This window comes from Leucoraja erinacea, chromosome 7 (assembly GCF_028641065.1).
Source record: "Leucoraja erinacea ecotype New England chromosome 7, Leri_hhj_1, whole genome shotgun sequence".
Taxonomy (NCBI): domain Eukaryota; kingdom Metazoa; phylum Chordata; class Chondrichthyes; order Rajiformes; family Rajidae; genus Leucoraja; species Leucoraja erinaceus.
Window position 1 is genome coordinate 23783628 of NC_073383.1, and position 13009 is coordinate 23796636.

A 13009-nucleotide genomic window follows, 5' to 3' on the forward strand; every position below is an offset into this window, starting at 1 on the left:
GGAGGCAAAATAATTATAAATGTCAAAAGCATCAGTAGAAAGAGAAACAAAGGTATTATTTCAGATCTGAAACACCTTAGAGCTGGAAAGGAGAGAGTTCCCCCAGCAAGCTCTCCTTCTTTTGCTATGAGAGAAAACAAACTGGTTTCAGTCGCAGAGAATGGGTGGAGCAGGAATGTGCAGTACAAAGTGAACATCTCACAAAGCGTGAAACCAAATGGTTTATTTTTTTGTGTCTGTTTGCCAGTTAGCATGGCTTTAGGATAAGCCTTGCAGGCTGGGCTATGATAATGCAAATAGTAAACCTGGCCAAAATCACAGGTGAATGACAGGCATAAATGATCAGTTCTGATCTGAAAGGGCAAGAGCAAGCCGAAAGATGGAGAATTAGACACACAGTTTGAAAACCTACATAGTGGCCCAGAAAGATGATGGGCCGTGGTTCCCCAATAGTGTAGGCGGCTACAGGCAGAAAAATAATAAGAGTGGGGTGGAGAACAAGTATGAGAATGGATGTTGTTGAGATTGAAGTGCTGGATTTGAAGTGCTAAGTGCTGACGTTTTTAGTTTGAGGGGCCGAGCACTGGTGAGGTAAGATCTTTTACTTTCCTCTGTGGTCACAATGCATCCATGAGGGGCTGAATTAGTTTTTCAGAGAAGAGCGTCAGCTAGGCGTGGCACAACAATGAGCTCTGATGCACAGCTGGAGAGAGTGAAGCCAAGCTGTGCTAGAGTGACAGGAGACTCAGTAGTTAGGAAGATAGCCGGAAAAGATTTTGTGACTGCAATCGAGAATGCAGAATAATATTCTGCTTCCCGACTACCAGGGTCAAAGCCATGCAGACTCTTCCTAATCAATCACTGACTTTGCAAATGAACACAAAATCTGTCCCTGAGAATATTTGCCAGCAATTTCCCTACCACTGATACATTGTTTGACAACCTGTAGTTACTAGGCTTATCCTAGCTGCCTCCTTAAATAAAGAGACAACCCTGCCTATTCTACAGTCTTCTGGTACTTTGCTTGCAGCCAATGAAGATGCTGACATCTTTCAGAGTCCCAGCAGTATTCTCCCTCATTTCCCAAAGCTTCTGGGATAGAACAAATCTAACACCAAACACCTCTGTCTTCTCAATACTTGCATGGTACAGAGAATCAACATATTCCTCCTCAAATTCAGCATCTTTCATGTCCCTCGTCTGGACAAATACAGACCAAAAGCACCCATCCCAATCCCTGCCCACTCTCTGGCTCAACTCTAAGGAGACCCATTGCCCCTGCTGCTGAGATACTCGGGCATATGATTCTTGATTAGTTGTACAGCTTTGAGGGAGGAACAGTGCATTATACAAAAATAACTAGGTCAATCTAGTAGACAGAACAATCATAGTCACAATAATGTCACTTTTAACCGTGCTTTTTCATAGTGTTTATGATTCTGTGTTCTCTCTCCTGAATTATTCCCATTAATCTATCAACCAGATTACCTCAGTAACCATTATACCCAGAACATTGCTAACCTCAACCTATCTCACGTATTCCCTCTGCCCTATCCATTGCAACACCTACTCCTCCACTTTGCATCTTGATACTAAATTTGTTTTCTCTCCTTCACACATGGGTGAGGGTCTTCTACCTGAAACATTAACTTTCTTGCCTTTTCCACAACTGCTGACTGACCTACTGTGCATTTCCATCATATTCTGTTTTTATTTTGGAGTAGCACATCCGCAACTTCAATTTTAAGTTACTTTGCTTATTATTTATATGCTCACTATGAATGTATTTTATTTTTATTATTTGCCAATATGACACAAAATAAATTACTTAGTTTGGGTTCTTAAAAGAAAATGCCCAAATAAATTAAGATAGTTGCCAATTTTAACACCAACATAAAAGCAACTAGAAGATACATGTCTCTCCTTTGTTCGTGGAGTATATTCAGAGTCTCTGAATAACACTGGGACCACGGACATCGTTCTCTCCTAATTTATAGTTGGCTCCTAGCAGCTGACTTCTCCCAAGTTCTTAGTCTACAGAGGATAAGGGCAAAGGGTGAGAGGCAGAAGCAACAGTTTATTTTGTAAGATAGGTTGCCCTGCTTTAAACTGTGGAACCATTTATGTTTATTCCTTTAAAAAGGCCACAGGATATGCATTATGGGTTTAAGTGCAGGAAATTTCAAATCCAATTACTTTAGGAGGAAAATGGTTTCTCAATACATACCATTCACAAGTTCACAATAAACTTAATGGTTATTGAGAGTTCCATGCACTTGTTGTCAATAACCCCATAACCTTGTTCTATTACCCCAGCTCAAATTGTCACATATCTCTGCACCTTTATGCTTGATGATCAGCTGACCCACTGACTATTTCCTAACAAAATATACCCTGAATAAAAATAAAATATTACATTTTTAAAGCTATAGCAGCAGAAATGATCATGAAGCAGATTAGAACTTTATTGAGAACAGCTCCAGATGGTGGATTGCAATTCAATTCTCAATTACTTTGAAAGCTTAGCTGGAATTAATACTGCCTGTGCTCAGAGTAACATTTCAATCAAAGGGATTGTCCTGCATTCAGTACTAATAATGGTCAATTTAAATATACAATTAATGAAGGACATCTCATTAGTAATAGGAAAATTATATATTTTTCTGATTACTATGGAGATTCCAGAACTAAAATGTAGCCGAAGTTATTTATTTAGCTTCCATTTTCTTTCGTTTGCTCTCGCAATTTGTTTTTTTTTAACCTGACATCCAGTTTTGACACTGGTTGCAGTGTGTTGGATGCCAGTTGTGTAAAAGGCAGAATCTCACTGCACAACATCAAATTCTCTGCTTCATTCTAATCAGATTAATATTAATCTGAGAGCAATTATATCATTGCAGCGAATCATAAATAAAAGCAGATCACCAAGTTAATATCAATGCCAAAGAACATTATCTCCTTAGCACCACAGACAAAGCTGGGTAGTATTTTGTTTAAATAACACAGGAAACTGACTTTTGATAGAGGGAAAGCACTAATTAAAATAAAAATCTTCAATGTAAACTCCAGTATTCTGATGATTATGTTTTGGAGTGCATTTTACTCTGTTGGTCGGATTCAGCTGAATGGGGAGGCATTATGTGAGAGTTTCTGGGCTGGAGCTGTGAGAGCAGTGTGCGGCACGACTGCCCCCTATTAGTGGAGATATACAGTGCACTCCATAATGTTTGGGACAAAGACCCATCATTTATTTATTTGCCTCTGTACTTCACAATTTGAGATTTGTGATAGAAAAAAATCATATGTGGTTAAAGGGCACATTGTCAGATTTTATTAAAGGCCATTTTATACACTTTGGTTTCACCATGTAGAAATTACAGCTGTGTTTATACATAGCTCCACCCCATTTCAAGGCACCATAATGTTTGGGACACATAGCTTCACAGGTGTTTGTAATTACTCAGGTGTGTTTAATTGCCTCCTTCATGCAGGTATAAGAGAGCTCTCAGCACCTAGTCTTTCCTCCAGTCCTTTCATCACCTTTTGGAAACTTTTATTGCTGTTTATCAATTAACAACAAGAGAACCAAAGTTGTGGCAACGAAAGTCAAAGAAGCCATTATGAGACTGAGAAACAAGAATAAAACTGTTAGAGACATCAGCCAAATCTTAGGCTTACCAAAATCAACTGTTTGGATCATCATTAAGAAGAAAGAGAGCACTGGTGAGCTTACTAATCACAAAGGGACTGGCAGGCCAAGGAAGACCTCCACAGCTGATGACAGAAGAATTCTCTCTAATAATAAAGAAAAATCCTCAAACACCTGTCTGACAGATCAGAAACACTCTTCAGGTGTGGATTTGTCAATGACCACTGTCCACAGAAGACTTCATGAACTTACAGAGGCTTCAGAAGACTTCAGAAATACAGAGGCTACACTGCAAAATGCAAACCACTGGTTAGCCGCAAAATAGGATGGCCAGGTTACGGTTTGCCAAGAAGTACTTAAAAGAGCTGACACAGTTCTGGAAAAAGGTCTTGTGGACAGATGAGACGAAGATTAACATATCAGAGTGATTTCAAGAGCAAAGTATGGAGGAGAGAAGTAACTGCCCAAGATCCAAAGCACACCACCTCATCTGTGAAACACGGTGGTGGGGGTGTTATGCCTTGGGCTTAATTAGGAAAGGAAAAATAGATTATGAAAGAAAACTGGCAGGGAACATAAAAACTGACTGCAAACGTTTTTATAGATATGTGAAAAGAAAGAGATTAGTTAAAACAAATGTAGGTCCCTTGCAGTCAGAAACAGGTGAGTTGATCAAGGGGAACAAGGATATGGCAGACCAATTGAATAACTACTTTGGTTCCGTCTTCACTAAGGAAGACAAATAATCTGCCGGAAATAGCAGGGGACCGCGGGTCAAAGGAGTTGGAGGAATTGAGTGAAGTCCAGGTTAGTCGGGAAGTGGTGTTGGGTAAATTGAATGGATTAAAGGCCGATGAATCCCCAGGGCCAGATAGGCTGCATCCCAGAGTGCTTAAGGAAGTAGCTCCAGAAATAGTGGATGCATTAGTAATAATCTTTCAAAACTCTTTAGATTCTGGAGTAGTTCCTGAGGATTGGCGGGTAGCAAACGTAACCCCACTTTTTAAGAAGGGAGGGAGAGAGAAAACGGGGAATTACAGACCAGTTAGTCTAACATCGGTAGTGGGGAAACTGCTAGTCAGTTATTAAAGATGGGATAGCAGCACATTTGGAAAGTGGTGAAATCATTGGACAAAGTCAGCATGGATTTACGAAAGGTAAATCATGTCTGACGAATCTTATAGAATTTTTTGAGGATGTAACTAGTAGCGTGGATAGGGGAGAACCAGTGGATGTGGTGTATCTAGACTTCCAGAAGGCTTTCGACAAGGTCCCACATAAGAGATTAGTATACAAACTTAAAGCACACGGCATTGGGGGTTCAGTATTGATGTGGATAGAGAAATGGCTGGCAAACAGGAAGCAAAGAGTAGGAGTAAACGGGTCCTTTTCACAATGGCGGGCAGTGACTAGTGGGGTACCGCAAGGCTCAGTGCTGGGACCCCAGCTATTTACAATATATATTAATGATCTGGATGAGGGAATCGAAGGCAATATCTCCAAGTTTGCGGATGACACTAAGCTGGGGGGCAGTGTTAGCTATGAGGAGGATGCTAGGAGACTGCAAGGTGACTTGGATAGGCTGGGTGAGTGGGCAAATGTTTGGCAGATGCAGTATAATGTGGATAAATGTGAGGTTATCCATTTTGGTGGCAAAAACAGGAAAGCAGACTATTATCTAAATGGTGCCCGACTAGGAAAAGGGGAGATGCAGCGAGACCTGGGTGTCATGGTACACCAGTCATTGAAAGTAGGCATGCAGGTGCAGCAGGCAGTAAAGAAAGCGAATGGTATGTTGGCTTTCATAGCAAAAGGATTTGAGTATAGGAGCAGGGAGGTTCTACTGCAGTTGTATAGGGTCTTGGTGAGACCACACCTGGAGTATTGCGTACAGTTTTGGTCTCCAAATCTGAGGAGGACATTATTGCCATAGAGGGAGTGCAGAGAAGGTTCACCAGACTGATTCCTGGGATGTCAGGACTGTCTTATGAAGAAAGACTGGATAGACTTGGTTTATACTCTCTAGAATTTAGGAGATTGAGAGGGGATCTTATAGAAACTTGCATAATTCTTGGGGGGTTGGACAGGCTAGATGCAGGAAGATTGTTCCCGATGTTAGGGAAGTCCAGGACGGGGGGTCACAGCTTAAGGATAAGGGGGAAATCCTTTAAAACCGAGATGAGGAAAACTTTTTTCACACAGAGAGTGGTGGAATCTCTGGAACTCTCTGCCACAGAAGGTAGTTGAGGCCAGTTCATTGGCTATATTTCAGAGGGGGTTAGATGTGGCCCTTGTGGCTAAGGGGATCAGGGGGTATGGAGAGAAGGCAGGTACGGGATACTGAGTTGGATGATCAGCCATGATCATATTGAATGGCGGTGCAGGCTCGAAGGGCCGAATGGCCTACTCCTGCACCTAATTTCTATGTTTTTATGTTTCAAAGTATAGCTGCTGGCTCACTTATCTTCATTGATGATACAACTGCTGATGTAGTAGCATAATGAATTATGTTGGGTATAGACACATTCTATCTGTTTAAGTTCAAACAAATGCCTCAAAACTCATTGGCCGGCGGTTCATTCTACAGCAAGACAATGTTCCCAAACATATTGCTGAAGCAACAAAGGTGTTTTTTAAGGCTAAAAATGGTCAATTCTTGAATGGCCAAGTGAATCACCTGATCTGAATCCAATTGAGCATGGCTTTTATATGCTGAAGAGAAAACTGAAGGGGACTAGCCCCCAAAACAAGCATAAGCTAAAGATGGCTGCAATACAGGCCTGGTCAGCAACTGGTGATGTCCATGAATCGCAGACTTCAAGCAGTCATTGCATGCAAAGGATATGCAACAAAATACTAAACATGACTACTTTCATTTACATGACATTGCTGAGTCCCAAACATTATGGTGCCCTGAAATGGTGGGACTATCTATAAACACTGCTGTAATTTCTATGTGGTGAAACCAAAATGTATTAAAATCTGACAATGTGCACTTTAACCACATGTGATTTTTTTTCTATTACAAATCTCAAATTGTGGAGTACAGAGGCAAATAAATAAATGATGGGTCTTTGTCCCAAACATTATGGAGGGCACTGTAAGAGTCATGGAGATTGGGAACAAGCCCTTCAGCCAACCCAAGTGTGCACCGATCATCAAGCACCCAATTACTAACCACCGTTTTTTATTCTCCACACACTCCCATCAACTCGCCTCAGATTTTAGCACCACCTACATACAGGAGCAATTTAGAATAGTCGATCAAACTACCAACTTGCACATCTTTGGGATGTGGGAGAATAACTGGAACTACTAGGGAAAACATACATAGTCACCAGGAGTGCAGAAAATCTTCACATAGAAAGCATCAGAGGTCAGGATTGAACCCCGATCACTGAGGGAGCAGGTCCACTATCTACACCGCCATGTCTTCCAATCTCTTGATGTTATATTTAGAAACATAAAAGAGATTAAAACCTATTTACTAAAGACAGGTTAGTCGGTAGGATCAAGAAGTCAAGAGTCAAGAGTCAAGAGTCAATTTAATTGTCATTTGGACCCCTGGAGGTCCAAACGAAATGCCGTTTCTGCAGCCATACATTTTTGAATAGACCCCAGACACAACATAATTTTTTTTGACCATCCATCACATAGCTGTGGGGAAGGCGAAACTTATCTCTCCACTGCACTCTCCCCCCCCCCCGATGTCAGAGTCAAAGTCATAGCCCCCGGCTGGCGATGGCGATTGTCCCGCGGCCATTAAAGCCACGCCGGGTGGTGCGAGGTCGCACACCGGGTCCCGGTGTTGGAGCCCCCGGTGTGCGCTCGCAGAGTCCGCGGCCGTTCCAGCCGCGCGGGGCAGTGATGTTAGGCCCGCTCCAGGAGCTCTTCGACCCCCGCAACTCGGGCGGGAGAAGTCGCCGTTGCAGGAGCCCTGAAGCCGTCTCTCTCCAGGGAGCCGTGGGTTCCCGGCGCCGTCGTCCACAGACCCGCAGCAGCAGCCTCCGACTCTCCGGTAGCAGCAGCAGCAGGCAGCAGCAGCAGCAGCCGCTCCTCCACCGCTCCACCCGCTCGGACTCGGCCAGCTCCGCAGGGCAACGGTGAGTTCTGACTCCCCGAGTCCCCGGCTTCTTCCTGTTGGGGCCGCTCCTCGTTGCGGCCTCAACGGGACACCTGAGACCCGACGAGAAAAGGTCGGGTCTCCAGTGCAGGGAGAGATTCAAAAAGTTTTCCCCCCCCCCTCCCACCCCACCCCCCCCCCCCACACACACACACCCCAACATAAAATAACAAAAACTACATAAAAAAACACAGACATAAAAACGCGGACAGGCTGCAGAGGCCGCTGCTGGCCTCCGCGCAGCCTACCGGTACAGCTGAGGGAGGATTTGACGTAGCACGAAGAAACTTTTTTTTTGAATGCGGGTGTAACATGTTTTTTTGACCTTCCTTCGGGGGGGATGCGACCTTTCCTGCCGTATCCCCCGTCTCCGTGTCCGTCTGCACTGAGGCCTATCGCGGAGCTGGCGGCCTCCAACTGGGACCGACCTCGAGGTTTTTGTTGCACTGAAAAGTGCAATGACAATAAATTGAATCAAATCAAATCAAAATCGTATACTGGACCTCGAATTATAATGCAAATCGCTATGAAATCTGAAATCTAAATTAGTACCATTCTAATTTCATCTTATTTTCCATATGGATACTTTACAGGACAGATACAATTAATTTATAATAAATTGTGACTAATCTCTGAGCAAAAGTTTGGTACCATCACCTTTATTTTTGGTGATGTAATTATTCAGTTTTGAAAGTCCGGCAAAGGGTGACTAGGATGAAAATGCCAACATTGCTGCCTGCTGACAAAAGCTAAATGACAATCAAAATAAAATAAAAGCAAAAAAGGTTATCTGAACAATAGAAGTACAAATAATATTACACAAATTGGACAGCAAATAATGTAAATGAATGGAATTTATGTTATCTGCACATTTCATGCAAATGCTTTACAATGTAGCAAATTGCCTACATCCTTGTTCTGCGTGTTATTTTCTAGAAATCCAAAATAATGTTTTAATCCACTTTAGGTCAGGTCAGGTCTATGAAATGTTTTGTAGAGACAGCAGCATCAATATTAAGACATTGGCAGCATTGCTTCAATTGTGTTTCTTCATGACATCAGTAGAAGTATTGCAATGTGTTCAATTCAACCTCTTTCCCCACCTCAACAGATGCTGTGCTTATTTGTTCGGCTAGAGAGGGCACAGAGTTAGTGATGAAAAATGCCTGCTATTAAGTGACCCATACCACAGGATTTGTTATACCCATCATCAAATCTTTTGTTTTAAAAAATATGTCTGTTTTGTATCCCACACTGAAAGAGGAAATGTCCTGTGAATTTCCTATTCCTTGTGAAGCCATTTCCTCCCGATCACCCCATCATATTATAATTACAGTACTGTTGCTGCTACTAATGCACCACAGAAACTTAACCATTTAAGTATTATAATGTGACAAACCTCTATTAATGCAAACCTCTATTAATGCCATTATAATTTGTTTCCAGTGTACTTAAAATGTGCTTCCATTATTACAACCGATAATACAAGATTACATTTTCAGGTGTTTGTATGGTGTAGTTCTTTACAAATTAAAATACTGTGAACTTAGAACATAGGTGCACGAGTAGGCCATTCGGCCCTTTGAGCCTGCACCGCCATTCGATATGATCATGGCTGATCATCCAACTCGGTATCCCATCCCTGCCTTCTCTCCATACCCCCTGATCCCTTTAGTCACAAGGGCCACATCTAACTCCCTCTTAAATATAGCCAATGAACTGGCCTCAACTACCTTCTGTGGCAGAGAATTTCACAGATTAGTTCTGGAATTCTAGGATGAGAACTCTGTGTAAAAAATGATTTTCTCATCTCGGTCCTAAAAGTCTTCCCTCTTATCCTTAAACTGTGACCCTTAGTTCTGGGCTTCCCCAACATCGGGAATAATCTTCCTGCTTCTAGCCTGTCCAACCCCTTAAGAATTTTGTAAGTTTCTATAAGATCCCCCCTCAACCTTCTGAATTCTAGCGTGTACAAGCCGAGTCTATTCAGTCTTTCTTCATATGAAAGTCCTGCCATCCCAGGAATCAGTCTGGTGAATCTTCTCTGTACTCCCTCTATGGCAAGAATGTCTTTCCTCAGATTAGGAGACCAAAACTGTACGCAATACTCCAGGTGTGGTCTCACCAAGACCCTGTACAACTGCAGTAGAACCTCCCTGCTCTTACACTCAAATCCTTTTGCTATGAATACTAGCATACCATTTGCTTTCTTCACTGCCTGCTGCACCTACATTCCTACTTTCAATGACTGGTGTACCATGAAACCCAGGTCTCGTTGCATCTCCCCTTTTCCTAATCGGCCACCATTCAGTAATAGTCTACTTTCCTGTTTTTGCCACCAAAGTGGATAACCTCACATTTATCCACATTATACTGCATCTGCCATGCATTTACCCACTCACCCAACCTATCCGTCACCTTGCAGCCTCCTAGCATCCTCCTCACAGCTAACACTGCCCCCCAGCTTCGTGTCATCCACAAACTTGGAGATGTTGCATTCAATTTCCTCATCCAGATCATTAATATATATTGTAAATAGCTGGGGTCCCAGCACTGAGCCTTGCGGTACCCCACTAGTCACTGCCTGCCATTGTGAAAAGGACCCGTTTACTCCTACTCTTTGCTTCCTGTCTGCCAGCCAGTTCTCTATCCACATCAATACTGAACCCCCAATACCGTGTACTTTAAGTTTGTATACTAATCTCTTATGTGGGACCTTGTCGAAGCCTTCTGAAAGTCCAGATATAACACATCCACTGGTTCTCCCTTATCCACTCTACTAGTTACATCCTCGAAAAATTCTATAAGATTCGTCAGACATGATTTACCTTTCATAAATCCATGCTGACTTTGTCCAATGATTTCACCACTTTCCAAATGTGCTGCTATCCCATCTTTAATAACCGACTCCAGATTTTCCCCACCACCGACAGACTAACTTGATCACTCTGCCTGAACTCCAGTCATTTTGACTTTTGAATTGTAAGTCCACCCCCCTTCAAAAACAATGGCAAACCTTACGCACAAGGTAATTTGTAGTAGTAAATTGGATGTAAAACCGCTCCCGAGTATATTCCTTGCAAAGCTACATTCTCTCAACAACAAAGTGGACGAACTGCAACTCCTGTGCAAAGCAAACAAAGACTTCTCTCGAGCTGTTGCCCTGTGCTTCACCGAGACCTGGCTGTGTGAGTCGAATCCGGACAATGTGCTGCAACTGGCTGGCTTTCGACTACACAAAGCGGACCGCGAAGCGGAGGCAGCGGGGAAATCAAGAGGCGGTGGAATATGCTTCTATATTAACCAGGGCTAGTGCAGCGACATCACGATACTGTCTAATCTGGAATATTTTTCTAATCTCCTAATCTGGAATTTTTTAAATAAATTGCAAACCCTTTTATTCTCCGAAGAAATTTACCTCTTTTAGTTGCACTGGAGTTTACATCCCATCCCACCACCCCACCCCAATGCGAGGCACAAATGCAACTCGCTGACCAGGTAATGAGAGTAGAGAGTGACTTCCCGGTCTCCACGGCCATTGTTTTGGGGGATTTTAACTAACCTCAGGCTAACCTCAGCTGAGAACTTCCAAAATACATACATCACGTTACCTGCCCTACTAGAGCGGAGAGAACACTCGACCATTGTTACACTGCAATTAAGACTACATCGCTCTGCTCAGGGGCGGAAAACCCAGGGTGGCCAGAGGGGACACGTCCCCCCCCCCATGTTTTGAGAGGTGGGGGACATCCCCCCCAAGTTTTTGTAATCCGGATTTTAAAACCTGGTGAAATCTCCGCTTTCCCCGAGACAGTGGGGGTGGGGCTGATGATCGAGGGTGCCGATTGGATGAGAGAGATGTCGGTCAGCAGGCTATGGCGGCGGGACATGATTCAGCATGATGATTGGAGGAGGGAGGAGTGGGGGGGGGAAACTGAGGATAGAGCACGGTGATTGGAGGAGGGGGGGGGAGGGAGACGTAGCACAGACCTGCGCCTCATCCGCAGCCAGGATTGATCCTGGCTGGGTCTCCAGCGCCGTCCTAGTCCTGTCCCCTCCCGAGTGCCCCCCCAGCGGGTGGCCAGAGAGGTCAGCAGCAAAGATCCTCCGCTAAAGGATCTTTGGTCGGGAATCAGACGGGCCAGCGCAGAGAAATAGCACTAAACCCAGCTCAACTCTGCCTGTCCCGCCAGGTGAGCCTACAGCCTTCCTGGACTTGCGGGAAATATGGCCCAGCGCGGAGAAGCAGCGCTGGTATCCCGTCAGTCCAGGCGGGGCTGTAGTTAACCCAGTGAGACAGGCAGAGTTGAGTTGCATTTAGCGCTGGATTGAGCCTCCGAATCCTCGCCCATGCGAGTGTGCGCGTGGCCGCCAAGAAATTGTGTCCCCCGTCCCTCCATGTTTTGATAGTAAGTTCCACTCTTGGCTCTGCGCCCTGTGCAGCTCTGGGACTCTCTGATCATTGTTTAGTTCACCTTATTCTGACCTACAGCCAGAAACTAAAATCTGCTAAGCCTGTGGTTAGAACAATAAAAAGGTGGGCAAGCGAGGGCATTGAAAACCTACAGTCCTGCTTTGACTGCACTAATTGGAATGCGTTCAGGGAAGTAACCACAAGCCTCGATGAATATACAGACACTGTAACATCATATGTCAGCTTTTGTGAGAACAGTTGCATTCCCACTAGGACCCGGATCAGTTCAACAACGACAAGCCCTGGTTTACAGCAGAACTCAGACAGCTCCGCCAGTCTAAAGATGAGGCCTACAGGAATGGGGATACAGACCTCTACAGGCAGGCCAAGTACAAGCGGAGAAGAGGAATCAGAGCTGCCAAGGAAAGTTAAGGAGTCTGTTAAATGACAGAAATGCACTAGGGAGATCTAAATTAAAGATAGAGACAGATCTTTCCAAGACAGCAACATGCCATATGCAGCTATAGAATATCAATGAGTTTTCTCTGTGAGAAACATGTATAGATTTAGGGGCAATACTGGAGGACCGAAAGAAATGTAAATGTTCTACCCTTGCACAGATTAATCAGTTTAACCTGAACAGAAGACAAAGTAATGGAGGAACTCAGTGGCTCAGGCAGCCACCTAGGGAGGGAATAGATAGTTGATGTCCTTTCATCAGACTAGGATCCAACCCAAGTAGGAACCAACCCAAAATTCTGCCTGTCCATTCCCTCCTTAGATGCTGCCTGACCCAATGAATTTGTCCAGCACTTTGTGTTTT

The 13009-nt window shown here is 43.9% G+C and overlaps 1 protein-coding gene across 1 annotated transcript in view; it reads right to left on the reverse strand.

Annotated features, from left to right (window-relative positions):
* rapgef4a (Rap guanine nucleotide exchange factor 4a) overlaps positions 1-13009 on the reverse strand; it is a 200261-nt gene that overhangs the window by 122135 nt on the left and 65117 nt on the right. The gene's annotated exons all lie outside the window — the stretch shown is intronic.